Genomic DNA, 12,314 nt, shown 5'->3' with positions numbered 1-12,314 from the left:
AGGGGAACAATCTGGAGAGCGAGTGCAGAGAGTAGACCTAGTAGCGACCAGCGAAGAGGTGGAGCCAGGAACTGTAAATCGACCCCTACAACCACAAATAGGCGAGTACAAGTACAAAAGGCAAAGTTATGAAGGTGGGAAACAGAAAAAATAAGTACATAAGTACAATAAGTACATAAGTAAATAAGGTCGAGAATAGAGTATGGTCTGAGGTAGTGGAGAGGGTGGTGAAGGTCTGAGGTAGTGGAGAGTGGTGAAGGTCTGAGGTAGTGGAGAGGGTGGTGAAGGTCTGAAGTAGTGGAGAGAGTGGTGAAGGTCTGAGATAGTGGAGAGGGTGGTGAAGGTCTGAGGTAGTGGAGAGGGTGGTGAAGGTCTGAGGTAGTGGAGAGGGTGGTGAAGGTCTGAGGTAGTGGAGAGGGTGGTGAAGGTCTGAGGTAGTGGAGAGAGTGGTGAAGGTCTGAGGTAGTGGAGAGAGTGGTGAAGGTCTGAGGTAGTGGAGAGAGTGGTGAAGGTCTGAGGTAGTGGAGAGAGTGGTGAAGGTCTGAGGTAGTGGAGAGAGTGGTGAAGGTCTGAGGTAGTGGAGAGAGTGGTGAAGGTCTGAGGTAGTGGAGAGGGTGGTGAAGGTCTGAGGTAGTGGAGAGGGTGGTGAAGGTTTGAGGTAGTGGAGAGGGTGGTGAAGGTCTGAGGTAGTGAAGAGGGTGGTGAAGGTCTGAGGTAGTGGAGAGGGTGGTGAAGGTCTGAGGTAGTGGAGAGGGTGGTGAAGGTCTGAGGTAGTGGAGAGGGTGGTGAAGGTCTGAGGTAGTGGAGAGAGTGGTGAAGGTCTGAGGTAGTGGAGAGGGTGATGAAGGTCTGAGATAGTGGAGAGGGTGGTGAAGGTCTGAGGTAGTGGAGAGGGTGATGAAGGTCTGAGGTAGTGGAGAGGGTGGTGAAGGTCTGAGGTAGTGGAGAGAGTGGTGAAGGTCTGAGGTAGTGGAGAGAGTGGTGAAGGTCTGAGGTAGTGGAGAGAGTGGTGAAGGTCTGAGGTAGTGGAGAGAGTGGTGAAGGTCTGAGGTAGTGGAGAGAGTGGTGAAGGTCTGAGGTAGTGGAGAGGGTGGTGAAGGTCTGAGGTAGTGGAGAGGGTGGTGAAGGTCTGAGGTAGTGGAGAGGGTGGTGAAGGTCTGAGGTAGTGGAGAGGGTGGTGAAGGTCTGAGGTAGTGAAGAGGGTGGTGAAGGTCTGAGGTAGTGGAGAGGGTGGTGAAGGTCTGAGGTAGTGAAGAGGGTGGTGAAGGTCTGAGGTAGTGGAGAGGGTGGTGAAGGTCTGAGGTAGTGGAGAGGGTGGTGAAGGTCTGAGGTAGTGGAGAGAGTGGTGAAGGTCTGAGGTAGTGGAGAGAGTGGTGAAGGTCTGAGGTAGTGGAGAGAGTGGTGAAGGTCTGAGGTAGTGGAGAGAGTGGTGAAGGTCTGAGGTAGTGGAGAGGGTGGTGAAGGTCTGAGGTAGTGGAGAGGGTGGTGAAGGTTTGAGGTAGTGGAGAGGGTGGTGAAGGTCTGAGGTAGTGGAGAGGGTGATGAAGGTCTGAGGTAGTGGAGAGGGTGATGAAGGTCTGAGGTAGTGGAGAGGGTGATGAAGGTCTGAGGTAGTGGAGAGGGTGGTGAAGGTCTGAGGTAGTGGAGAGGGTGGTGAAGGTCTGAGGTAGTGGAGAGGGTGGTGAAGGTTTGAGGTAGTGGAGAGGGTGATGAAGGTCTGAGGTAGTGGAGAGGGTGGTGAAGGTCTGAGATAGTGGAGAGGGTGATGAAGGTCTGAGGTAGTGGAGAGGGTGATGAAGGTCTGAGATAGTGGAGAGGGTGGTGAAGGTCTGAGGTAGTGGAGAGGGTGATGAAGGTCTGAGGTAGTGGAGAGGGTGATGAAGGTCTGAGATAGTGGAGAGGGTGGTGAAGGAAAGGCAAGCTCACAGTAACATTTAAAGTAAAAGACCTGGGAATAACCATTACCCCGAACCTGTCTCCCGGGGCACATAAACACAAGAGTAACACCAGCAGCACAGGCTAAGCCTGCAAACGTAACAGTGACACTCAGGAACCCAGACAAAGACTCGTTTAAAACACTCTACGTATCGAGTGCGTCTAGCCTCCGATTGTGCCCTCGTGTACCTGTTTCCAGCTTCTTAAATCCACTGAGTATTATGTATATCTTCCCTGAGTCTTCAGTCCCCTAATGTCATCAAGCTTAGGTTCCTTTACCCAATCATTATAGCATGTGTTACACACACACACACACACACACACACACACACACACACATATACACACACACACACACATATATACACACACACATATATATATATATATATATATATATATATATATATATGCAAAACAACCACTCTGAAAGAATAGAGAAATTCCAAGCGCTTTCGTGACTACTCACATTATCAAGGAACTATGAAAGTAAAGCATCCAAGGAAGGTATATAAGGGGTCTGGCCAACACCTCACTATCAGATCCCACAACAGTTAAACACCTGACGCGCGCCGGCCCAACTGGACAGACTTTTAATATTAAAGTTGTATTCAAAAATCTTAATACAGTAAAAAAACTTTTGATAAAGAATTCCCCCCAAAATGCTGATGGATGTGTCTATAAGATTCCTTGTAAAATTTGCGATAAAGTTTATTACGGTCAAACTGGTAAAAATCTCGAACTAAGATTAAAACAACATAAATATAGCATTAGAACTGGACAAGATTCCAATGCTCTATTTATTCATGTAAGAGATTTTAACCATCCAATTGATTTTCAAAAAGTTGAGAAAGTAGTATCAAGCAAGTCCATGGTCGACAGGAATATAATTGAATCTTGTTTCATAAAAAGCAGTTTTGACAATAATATGAATATTTCCTTTGGTTTATATAAATTAGATCCATTTATAATTAATAGAATTTGGGAAGAATTTAATAATACACTGGACAAATAATAATTTTTAAAATTTTCTTGGGTAGAATAGTTTGTGGGTGAGTTGTGCAAAGGACCTGTCCAAGTTGGGTCGGCGCGCGTCAGGTGTTTAACCGTTGTGGGATCTGATAGTGAGGTGCTGGCCGACCCCTTATATAGCTTCCTTGGATGCTTTACTTTCATAGTTCCTTGATAATGTGAGTAGTCACGAAAGCGCTTGGAATTTCTCTATTCTTTCAGAGTGGTTGTTTTGCATTATATAATATATATATATATATATATATATATATATATATATATATATATATATATATATATATGTATGTATGTATGTATGTATGTATGTATGTATGTATATATATATATATATATATATATATATATATATATATATATATATATATATATATATATATATATATATATATATATATATATATATATATATATATGTCGTGCCGAATATGTAAAACTGGTCAATTAGCAAGAACTCATTTAAAATTTAGTCCGTTTTGAAATTTTCTCTTATACGTTTAAAGATATATTTTTTTCATTAATGTTAATGTAAAAAATTACAATTTTGCACCAAAAGGAACTTAGAAAACTTACCTGACCTTATTATAACAAGAACAATTTATTTTAGCCTAACCCAACTAAATATATTTTAGATTTGTTTACAATAATTTAATACTAAACAAACACAGTGAAATATATTTTTTTCGTTGGGTTCAGAATGATTTTGGCGAAATTATTGCATACACAAATTTTCACTTGTCCTATATGGCAAGATGAACGTTGCTATTTAAGCCAAGATCGCAAGTTCTGCCTATTCGGCACGACATATATATATATATATATATATGTATATATATGTATATATATATATATATATATATATGTGTATGTGTATGTATATGTATGTGTATGTATATGTATATGTATATGTATATGTATATGTATATATATATATATATATATATATATATATATATATATATAATTTATATTTATATATATATATATATATATATATATATATATATATATATATATATATATATATATATATATAAGTTGTTCACATTCTTGGGCATGAACCAATCCCTCTACATTTTCTGTATTTACATGGTTAAAAATTGGATTCTGGTATAATTTACACGGAGAGAGTGAGGGGAGACGGGATGGGAAGGGGGACAGAGAGGGGGGGGGTAAGTGAGGTGGGGAAATGTTCCAACTCAGTTCGTTCATCACTTTGATTTTTATATCAAATTTACTACCTGTGGACGCTGCATTTATCAGCTGCTGTGGAATTCAATTAGACTCAATACTATAGTTGTGAAATGTCAAGCTCGTCTAGATTGAATATGTCAGTGAAAGGGCCGGAACAGATGACAGAATCTGTGGTGGTGTGTCCATGGTGGTGTGTCTGTGATGGTGTGTCTGTGGTGGTATGTCCGTGGCGGTGTGTGCATGGTGGTGTGTCCGTAGTGGTGTGTCCATGGTGGTGTCTGTGATGGTGTGTCTGTGGTGGTGTGTCCGTGGTGGTGTGTCCATGGTGGTGTGTCTGTGGTGGTGTGTCTGGTGGTGTGTCCGTGGTGGTGTGTCTATGGTGGTGTGTCCGTAGTGGTGTGTCCATGGTGGTGTCTGTGATGGTGTGTCTGTGGTGGTGTGTCCGTGGTGGTGTGTCCGTGGTGGTGTGTCCATGGTGGTGTGTCTGTGGTGGTGTGTCCGTGGTGTGTCCATGGTGGTGTGTCTGTGGTGGTGTGTCCATGGTGGTATGTCTGTGATGGTGTATCTGTGATAGTGTGTCCGTGGTGGTGTGTCCGTGGTGGTATTTCCGTGGTGGTGTATCCGTGGTGGTGTGTCTGTTGCGGTGTGTTTGTGGCGGCGTGTCTGTGGTGCTGTATCCGTGAAGGTGTGTCTGTGGCGGTGTGTCTGTGGTGGTGTGTCCGTGGTGGTATGTCCGTGGTGGTGTATCCATAACGGTGTGTCTGTGGTAGTGTGTTCCTTGTGGTGTGTCTGTGGTGGTGTGTCTGTGGGAGTTCGTGGTGGTGTTCCCGTGCTGGTGTGTCCGTGCTGATGTCCGTGATGGTACAGCTGTCTTCGTGAATTTATGAAATTCGTCCTGGCAGCCATAGACAGGCCAGGCTGTGGTGCCGACATCAGATCCAACACAGTTTATAACTACCAGTTAGGTTAGGTAAGGTTTGTCAGGAAACAGGACAAGTGTTTCCTGACGCGGGTCTTAGTCAGACGATGACCCGCCTTTGGAGCTTTGGTCATCTGACCGAGGCCTTCCGCTGGCTTACCGGTGCACCCCTTTAAAAGTAATGGTCATTTATGAACAGTTCGTTATCTTTTTATATATAACTACCAGTGAATGGATCGAAGGTCTGAAGAGAAGTCAAATCTTTGTGCTGTGTTGCAGGTCCTACACTGTACCATTCACCACAGTGATTACAATAGGAGGGATTTGCCATTGTCACCTGTCACACAAACTAGTCCAGGGCGTGGGTAAGATTCTCTGTCTATTCTTTAGTTCATTCATTGATAGTCGTTCATTACGACGTGGGTTTATAGACTGTTATGTCTTTGAGAGGTATGATAATATAGTACAAAGAAAACTGTGTGAGTGTGGAATGAGATAGTGGCGGCTGGTGCAATCATGTCACAGAAATGCTAGAGGTAAAAGATGTGAAGTCATCATATTGTTACCTTCCTTGTTATATATATATATATATATATATATATATATATATATATATATATATATATATATATATATATATATATATATATATATATATATATATATATATATATATATATATATGGAGTGTTTTCTGTCGAATAAAAAGAGTGATTTTTTTTTTTTGCTTTAAATTAAATCACTGAACATATGGAGAAAAATATATATTATTGAGTTTAATAGTATTAAATTTATTTAAAATGACCTATGATATATAAAACAGAATTTAGATAAAAAAAATCAATTTGGTGAGGTTTCTGAGTTATGTCCAAAAAATATTTTTTTTTTACTTTCTCAGTGACAAAATATATCAATCTGTAATATTTTTTGAGAAGTCCAGTTTTAAAGGGAGTTCGGCAAGTTGGGTTTATTAGGCAAGACATATATAACTCTATATAAAGTGGCGGTACAATCAGACCAGGGAATTTTGACTTTAAAAATAACCAGGACCAACAGTGATAGTCTCTTAACAACACTCGTCCTGTTTAACAAGTATTTGTTACTGCATCATTTCCTCCGTGTATCAGCGTCTGTTTTCCTTTACCCGTCAAGATTACGTGGAAAAAACGAGACAAAAGCAGGCGAGCGAGTCAAGCCAGATCCTTTTTGTCTCAGTGTTTGGGACTGGATCGCGCCAAAAGAGGATTGGGACGATTGCTACCGGATCTTGTCTGTCCCGTCCATTTGAGTCTGACGAGGTACTGGGGGAAGGGATCCCAGGGCGGACCTCTAACACCAAGGGTTCGAATCTTTTACCCCCCTTCCCCCCTTCCTGCTGCTTCTCATCTTTACTTCCTCTTCGACCCATCTCCCTTTTACTGTTATTTCCTATCTCTATCCATCTAGCTGCTCTATTTTACTTTTCCTCAGACTTTCTTTCCTATCTCTGTCCCCTCCCTCTCTCTTTATCGCACCCAGCTTTTGAATACTTTCTAATTCACCTTACGTCCCTTCTGTACCCCTCTGTTCCCCTCAGATCCACGGTTTCTACTCCCCAGCTCCCCAAGACTCCCTCCCTCCCCAGCTCCCCAAGACTCCCTCCCTCCCCACTCCCCTTGCTGGAGTGAATGAGGGAGGGATCGTCTCAGAGTGCGATTCTTTATATTCTGGTGTGATGCTTCTTGTTTATTTCGTTGTTGTGCAGAAGAAAGGAATGGAACCACGAGGGAGCTTAAGATAGAGAGTAGAGCCGGCTGGGAGGACCTGGCAGGGAGATAAGGATTAGTACATTTATTTAGGTACAGACACACACAAATAAACTTACACTGTTTGTTAATGCATCCACAGGACAAAGTGTTTTTTAAGCAAATACAAGACTGCGACCAGCCGGGGATCGAACCTGGGATGTTTAGCCCAGCTCCTGGGATCCAAGCTAACCTATCTGGCTCCTGGGAACCAAGTTAACTTACCCGGCTCCTAGGAACCAAGGTAACCTATGCATCTCCTGGGAAGCAAGATAACCTATCCGGTTTTTGGGAACCAAAATAACCTTTCCGACTCCTGGGAACCAAGCTAGCCTATCCGGCTCCTGGGAACCAAGCTAACCTATCCGGCTCCTGGGAACCAAGCTAATCTATCCGGCTCCTGGGAACCAAGCTAACCTATCCGGCTCCTGGGAACCAAGCTAATCTATCCGACTCCTGGGAACCAAGCTAGCCTATCCGGCTCCTGGGAACCAAGCTAACCAATCCGACTCCTGGGAACCAAGCTAACCTATCCGGCTCCTGGGAACTAAGCTAGCCTTTCCGCCTCCTGATAACCAAGCTAATCTATCCGGCTCCTGGAAACCAAGCTAACCTATCCGGCTCCTGGGAACCAAGCTAGCCTGTCCGGCTCCTGGGAAGCAAGCTAACCTATCCGGCTCCTGGGAACCAAGCTAGCCTATCCGGCTCTTGGGAAACAAGCTAACCTATCCGGCTCCTGGGAACCAAGTTAACCTATCCGGCTCCTGGGAACCAAACTAATCTATCTGACTCCTGGGAACCAAGCTAGCCTATCCGGCTCCTGGGAACCAAGCTAACCAATCCGACTCCTGGGAACCAAGCTAACCTATCCGGCTCCTGGGAACCAAGCTAGCCTTTCCGCCTCCTGATAACCAAGCTAATCTATCCGGCTCCTGGAAACCAAGCTAACCTATCCGGCTCCTGGGAACCAAGCTAGCCTGTCCGGCTCCTGGGAAGCAAGCTAACCTATCCGGCTCCTGGGAACCAAGCTAGCCTATCCGGCTCTTGGGAAACAAGCTAACCTATCCGGCTCCTGGGAACCAAGTTAACCTATCCGGCTCCTGGGAACCAAGCTAATCTATCCGGCTCTTGGGAACCAAGCTAACCTATCCGGCTCCTGAGAACCAAGCTAGCCTATCCGGCTCTTGGGAAACAAGCTAACCTATCCGGCTCCTTGGAACCAAGTTAACCTATCCGGCTCCTGGGAACCAAGCTAATCTATCCGGCTCTTGGGAACCAAGCTAACCTATCCGGCTCGTGAGAACCAAGCTAGCCTATCCGGCTCCTGGGAACCAAGCTAACCTATCCGGCTCGTGAGAACCAAGCTAGCCTATCCGGCTCCTGGGAACCAAGCTAACCTATCCTGCTCCTGGGAACCAAGCTAACCTATCCGCCTCCTGGGAACCAAGCAAACCTATCTGGCTCCTGGGAACCAAGCTAACCTATCCGGCTCCTGCAAACCAAACTAGTTTATCCGGCTTCTGGGAACCAATCTAACCTATCCGGCTCCTGGAAACCAAACTAACCTATCCGGCTCCTGGGAACCAAACTAACCTATCCGCCTCCTGGGAACCAAGCTAGCCTATCCGGCTCCTGGGAACCAAGCTAACCTATCCGGCTCCTGGGAACCAAACTAACCTATCCGCCTCCTGGGAACCAAGCTAACCTATCCGGCTCCTGGGAACCAAACTAACCTATCCGGCTCCTGGGAACCAAACTAACCTATCCGCCTCCTGGGAACCAAGCTAACCTATCCGGCTCCTGGGAACCAAGCTAACCTATCCGGCTCCTGGGAACCAAACTAACCTATCCGCCTCCTGGGAACCAAACTAACCTATCCGCCTCCTGGGAACCAAGCTAGCCTATCCGGCTCCTGGGAACCAAGCTAACCTATCCGGCTCCTGGGAACCAAACTAACCTATCCGCCTCCTGGGAACCAAACTAACCTATCCGGCTCCTGGGAACCAAGCTACCCTAGCCAATTCTCGGCTGGTCACAGTGTCGTATTTGACAGTTACACAGATCATACATATTAAAGTATATATGAATTACCAGAAGAAAATAAAGAAGAGATGGAGAAGAGAATGGAAAAGAATGTGGATAAGAGAAATTAGAAGTATGTCTGAAGAGATTCATTACACACAAAGATTATTTAGATTATTATATGTTAAGATTATATATAACAAATAATTATTTTAAATGTTGATTGTAGATAATATGCACTGGATGTGTCGTAGAGAAGGAATCAGATGTCCCACTAATAGGATCCGATGATTTTAAAGGATTTACAGTGATATAATGAAGAGGAGCCTGGGGTTCCACTCGTAGGAACCAAGAAATTTTAAGGATCCACACTGGTTCAGGGTGACGTTGACATATGTTCCACTCATAGGATCCAAGACAGTTAAAGGATCCCTATAAGATAAGATCTGTTTGGATTTTTAACCCGGGGGGGGGTCGCCACCCAGGATAACTTAAGGAACTGTCTGTCTTATTTCCATTGTGGTCATCAATCTTGTCCCCCCAGGATGCCACCCACACCAGTCCAGTAACACCCAGGTATCTGCTTACTGCTAGGTGAACAGGGACAGCAGGTGTAAGATGACGAATACGTGGGTACCTGCTTACTGCTAGGTGAACAGGGACAGCAGGTGTAAGATGACGAATACGTGGGTACCTGCTTACTGCTAGGTGAACAGGGACAGCAGGTGTAAGATGACGAATACGTGGGTACCTGCTTACTGCTAGGTGAACAGGGGCAGCATTTTCACCTGTGTCGGGGATCGAACCACGGACACTCAGTATGTGAGGCGAGAGCGTTGCCAACCAAGCTAGGTGCAGGACTCCCATGGTTCATCAGAGAACCATAGGTTCGACTCCTACGATCAAAAAAAGACACCAGTTGAAAATCATGACTGGTTTCAAACCTGTATTAACACTGACTCATTACCGAACTTCTTCAGGGATTATACTTGTTCAACACGAGTTTCAAACAAGTTTCTCCACATATGGAACTTAGGATTGCTTAGGTTAGATCAAGTTAACTTAGAATATCTTAGATAAAGAAGGATGCTTGATGTGTTCATCCCATACTAGGATAGATTTAGGTTTAGGGTAGGTTAAGATAGGTTAAATTTAGGTTAACTTAGGTTATATTTAGGTTAGGTTTGAATAGGTTAAATTAAGTTAGGTTACGGTAGGGTAGATTAGATTGAATTAGATTTAGTCGGGTTAGATTAGTATATAGACTGCGTTAGGTTGGGTTAGATTATGTTAAATTTGAGTAGGTTGTATGAAGCTTATAGTTTTAAAGAGAAATTTAACAATTTTGATAAATATACAACAAAACAGAAGTTTGATAGTGTGGGAGGGGGCGCTGCCCCCAGCTGCCTAGTGTGGGAGGGGGCGCTGCCCCCAGCTGCCTAGTGTGGGAGGGGGCGCTGCCCCCAGCTGCCTAGTGTGGGAGGGGGCGCTGCCCCCAGCTGCCTAGTGTGGGAGGGGGCGCTGCCCCCAGCTGCCTAGTGTGGGAGGGGGCGCTGCCCCCAGCTGCCTGCTGGTCCACCGTCCGCTAAAGTGTTATTTTCTTCACATTGATCAGCAATTCAATGATGTCGCGGCCAGGAAAATACAGAACAAATAGACTGGGAGGCTGTGTGTGTGTGTGTGTGTGTGTGTGTGTGTGTGTGTGTGTGTGTGTGTGTGTGTGTGTGTGTGTGTGTGTGTGTGTGTGTGTGTGTGTGTGTGTGTGTGTGTGTGTGTGTGTGTGTGTGTGTACTCACCTATTTGTGGTTGCGGGGGTCGACTCATAGCTCCTGGCCCCGTGTGTGCGCGCGCGCGTACACATGTGAGAATGATCAGAAAAGATACAGGTGGAATTACTGGAGGGGCGGTGATGATACTGGTGGAATTACTGGAGGGGCGGTGATGATACTGGCAGAATTACTGGAGGGGCGGTGATGATATTGGTGGAATTACTGGAGGGGCGGTGATGATACTGGTGGAGTTACTGGAGGGGCGGTGATGATACTGGCAGAATTACTGGAGGGGCGGTGATGATATTGGGGGAATTACTGGAGGGGCGGTGATGATACTGGTGGAGTTACTGGAGGGGCGGTGATGATACTGGCAGAATTACTGGAGGGGCGGTGATGATACTGGTGGAATTACTGGAGGGGCGGTGATGATACTGGCAGAATTACTGGAGGGGCGGTGATGACACTGGTGGAATTACTGGAGGGGCGGGGATGACACTGGTGGAATTACTGGAGGGGCGGTGATGATACTGGCAGAATTACTGGAGGGGCGGTGATGATATTGGTGGAATTACTGGAGGGGCGGTGATGATACTGGTGGAATTACTGGAGGGGCGGTGATGATACTGGCAGAATTACTGGAGGGGCGGTGATGATACTGGCAGAATTACTGGAGGGGCGGTGATGATACTGGTGGAATTACTGGAGGGGCGGTGATGATACTGGTGGAATTACTGGAGGGGCGGTGATGATACTGGTGGAATTACTGGAGGGGCGGTGATGATACTGGCAGAATTACTGGAGGGGCGGTGATGATACTGGCAGAATTACTGGAGGGGCGGTGATGATACTGGTGGAATTACTGGAGGGGCGGTGATGATACTGGCAGAATTACTGGAGGGGCGGTGATGATACTGGCAGAATTACTGGAGGGGCGGTGATGATACTGGCAGAATTACTGGAGGGGCGGTGATGATACTGGCAGAATTACTGGAGGGGCGGTGATGATACTGGCAGAATTACTGGAGGGGCGGTAATGATACTGGCAGAATTACTGGAGGGGCGGTGATGATACTGGCAGAATTACTGGAGGGGCGGTGATGATACTGGCAGAATTACTGGAGGGGCGGTGATGATACTGGTGGAATTACTGGAGGGGCGGTGATGATACTGGCAGAATTACTGGAGGGGCGGTAATGATACTGGCAGAATTACTGGAGGGGCGGTGATGATACTGGCAGAATTACTGGAGGGGCGGTGATGATACTGGCAGAATTACTGGAGGGGCGGTGATGATACTGGTGGAATTACTGGAGGGGCGGTGATGATACTGGTGGAATTACTGGAGGGGCGGTGATGATACTGGTGGAGTTACTGGAGGGGCGGTGATGATACTGGCAGAATTACTGGAGGGGCGGTGATGATACTGGTGGAATTACTGGAGGGGCGGTGATGATACTGGTGGAATTACTGGAGGGGCGGTGATGATACTGGTGGAATTACTGGAGGGGCGGTGATGATACTGGCAGAATTACTGGAGGGGCGGTGATGATACTGGCAGAATTACTGGAGGGGCGGTGATGATACTGGTGGAATTACTGGAGGGGCGGTGATGATACTGGCAGAATTACTGGAGGGGCGGTGATGATACTGGCAGAATTA

Source organism: Cherax quadricarinatus, chromosome 94 (assembly GCF_038502225.1).
Source record: "Cherax quadricarinatus isolate ZL_2023a chromosome 94, ASM3850222v1, whole genome shotgun sequence".
NCBI classification, from domain to species: domain Eukaryota; kingdom Metazoa; phylum Arthropoda; class Malacostraca; order Decapoda; family Parastacidae; genus Cherax; species Cherax quadricarinatus.
Note: the sequence above shows the minus strand (reverse complement) of the source record.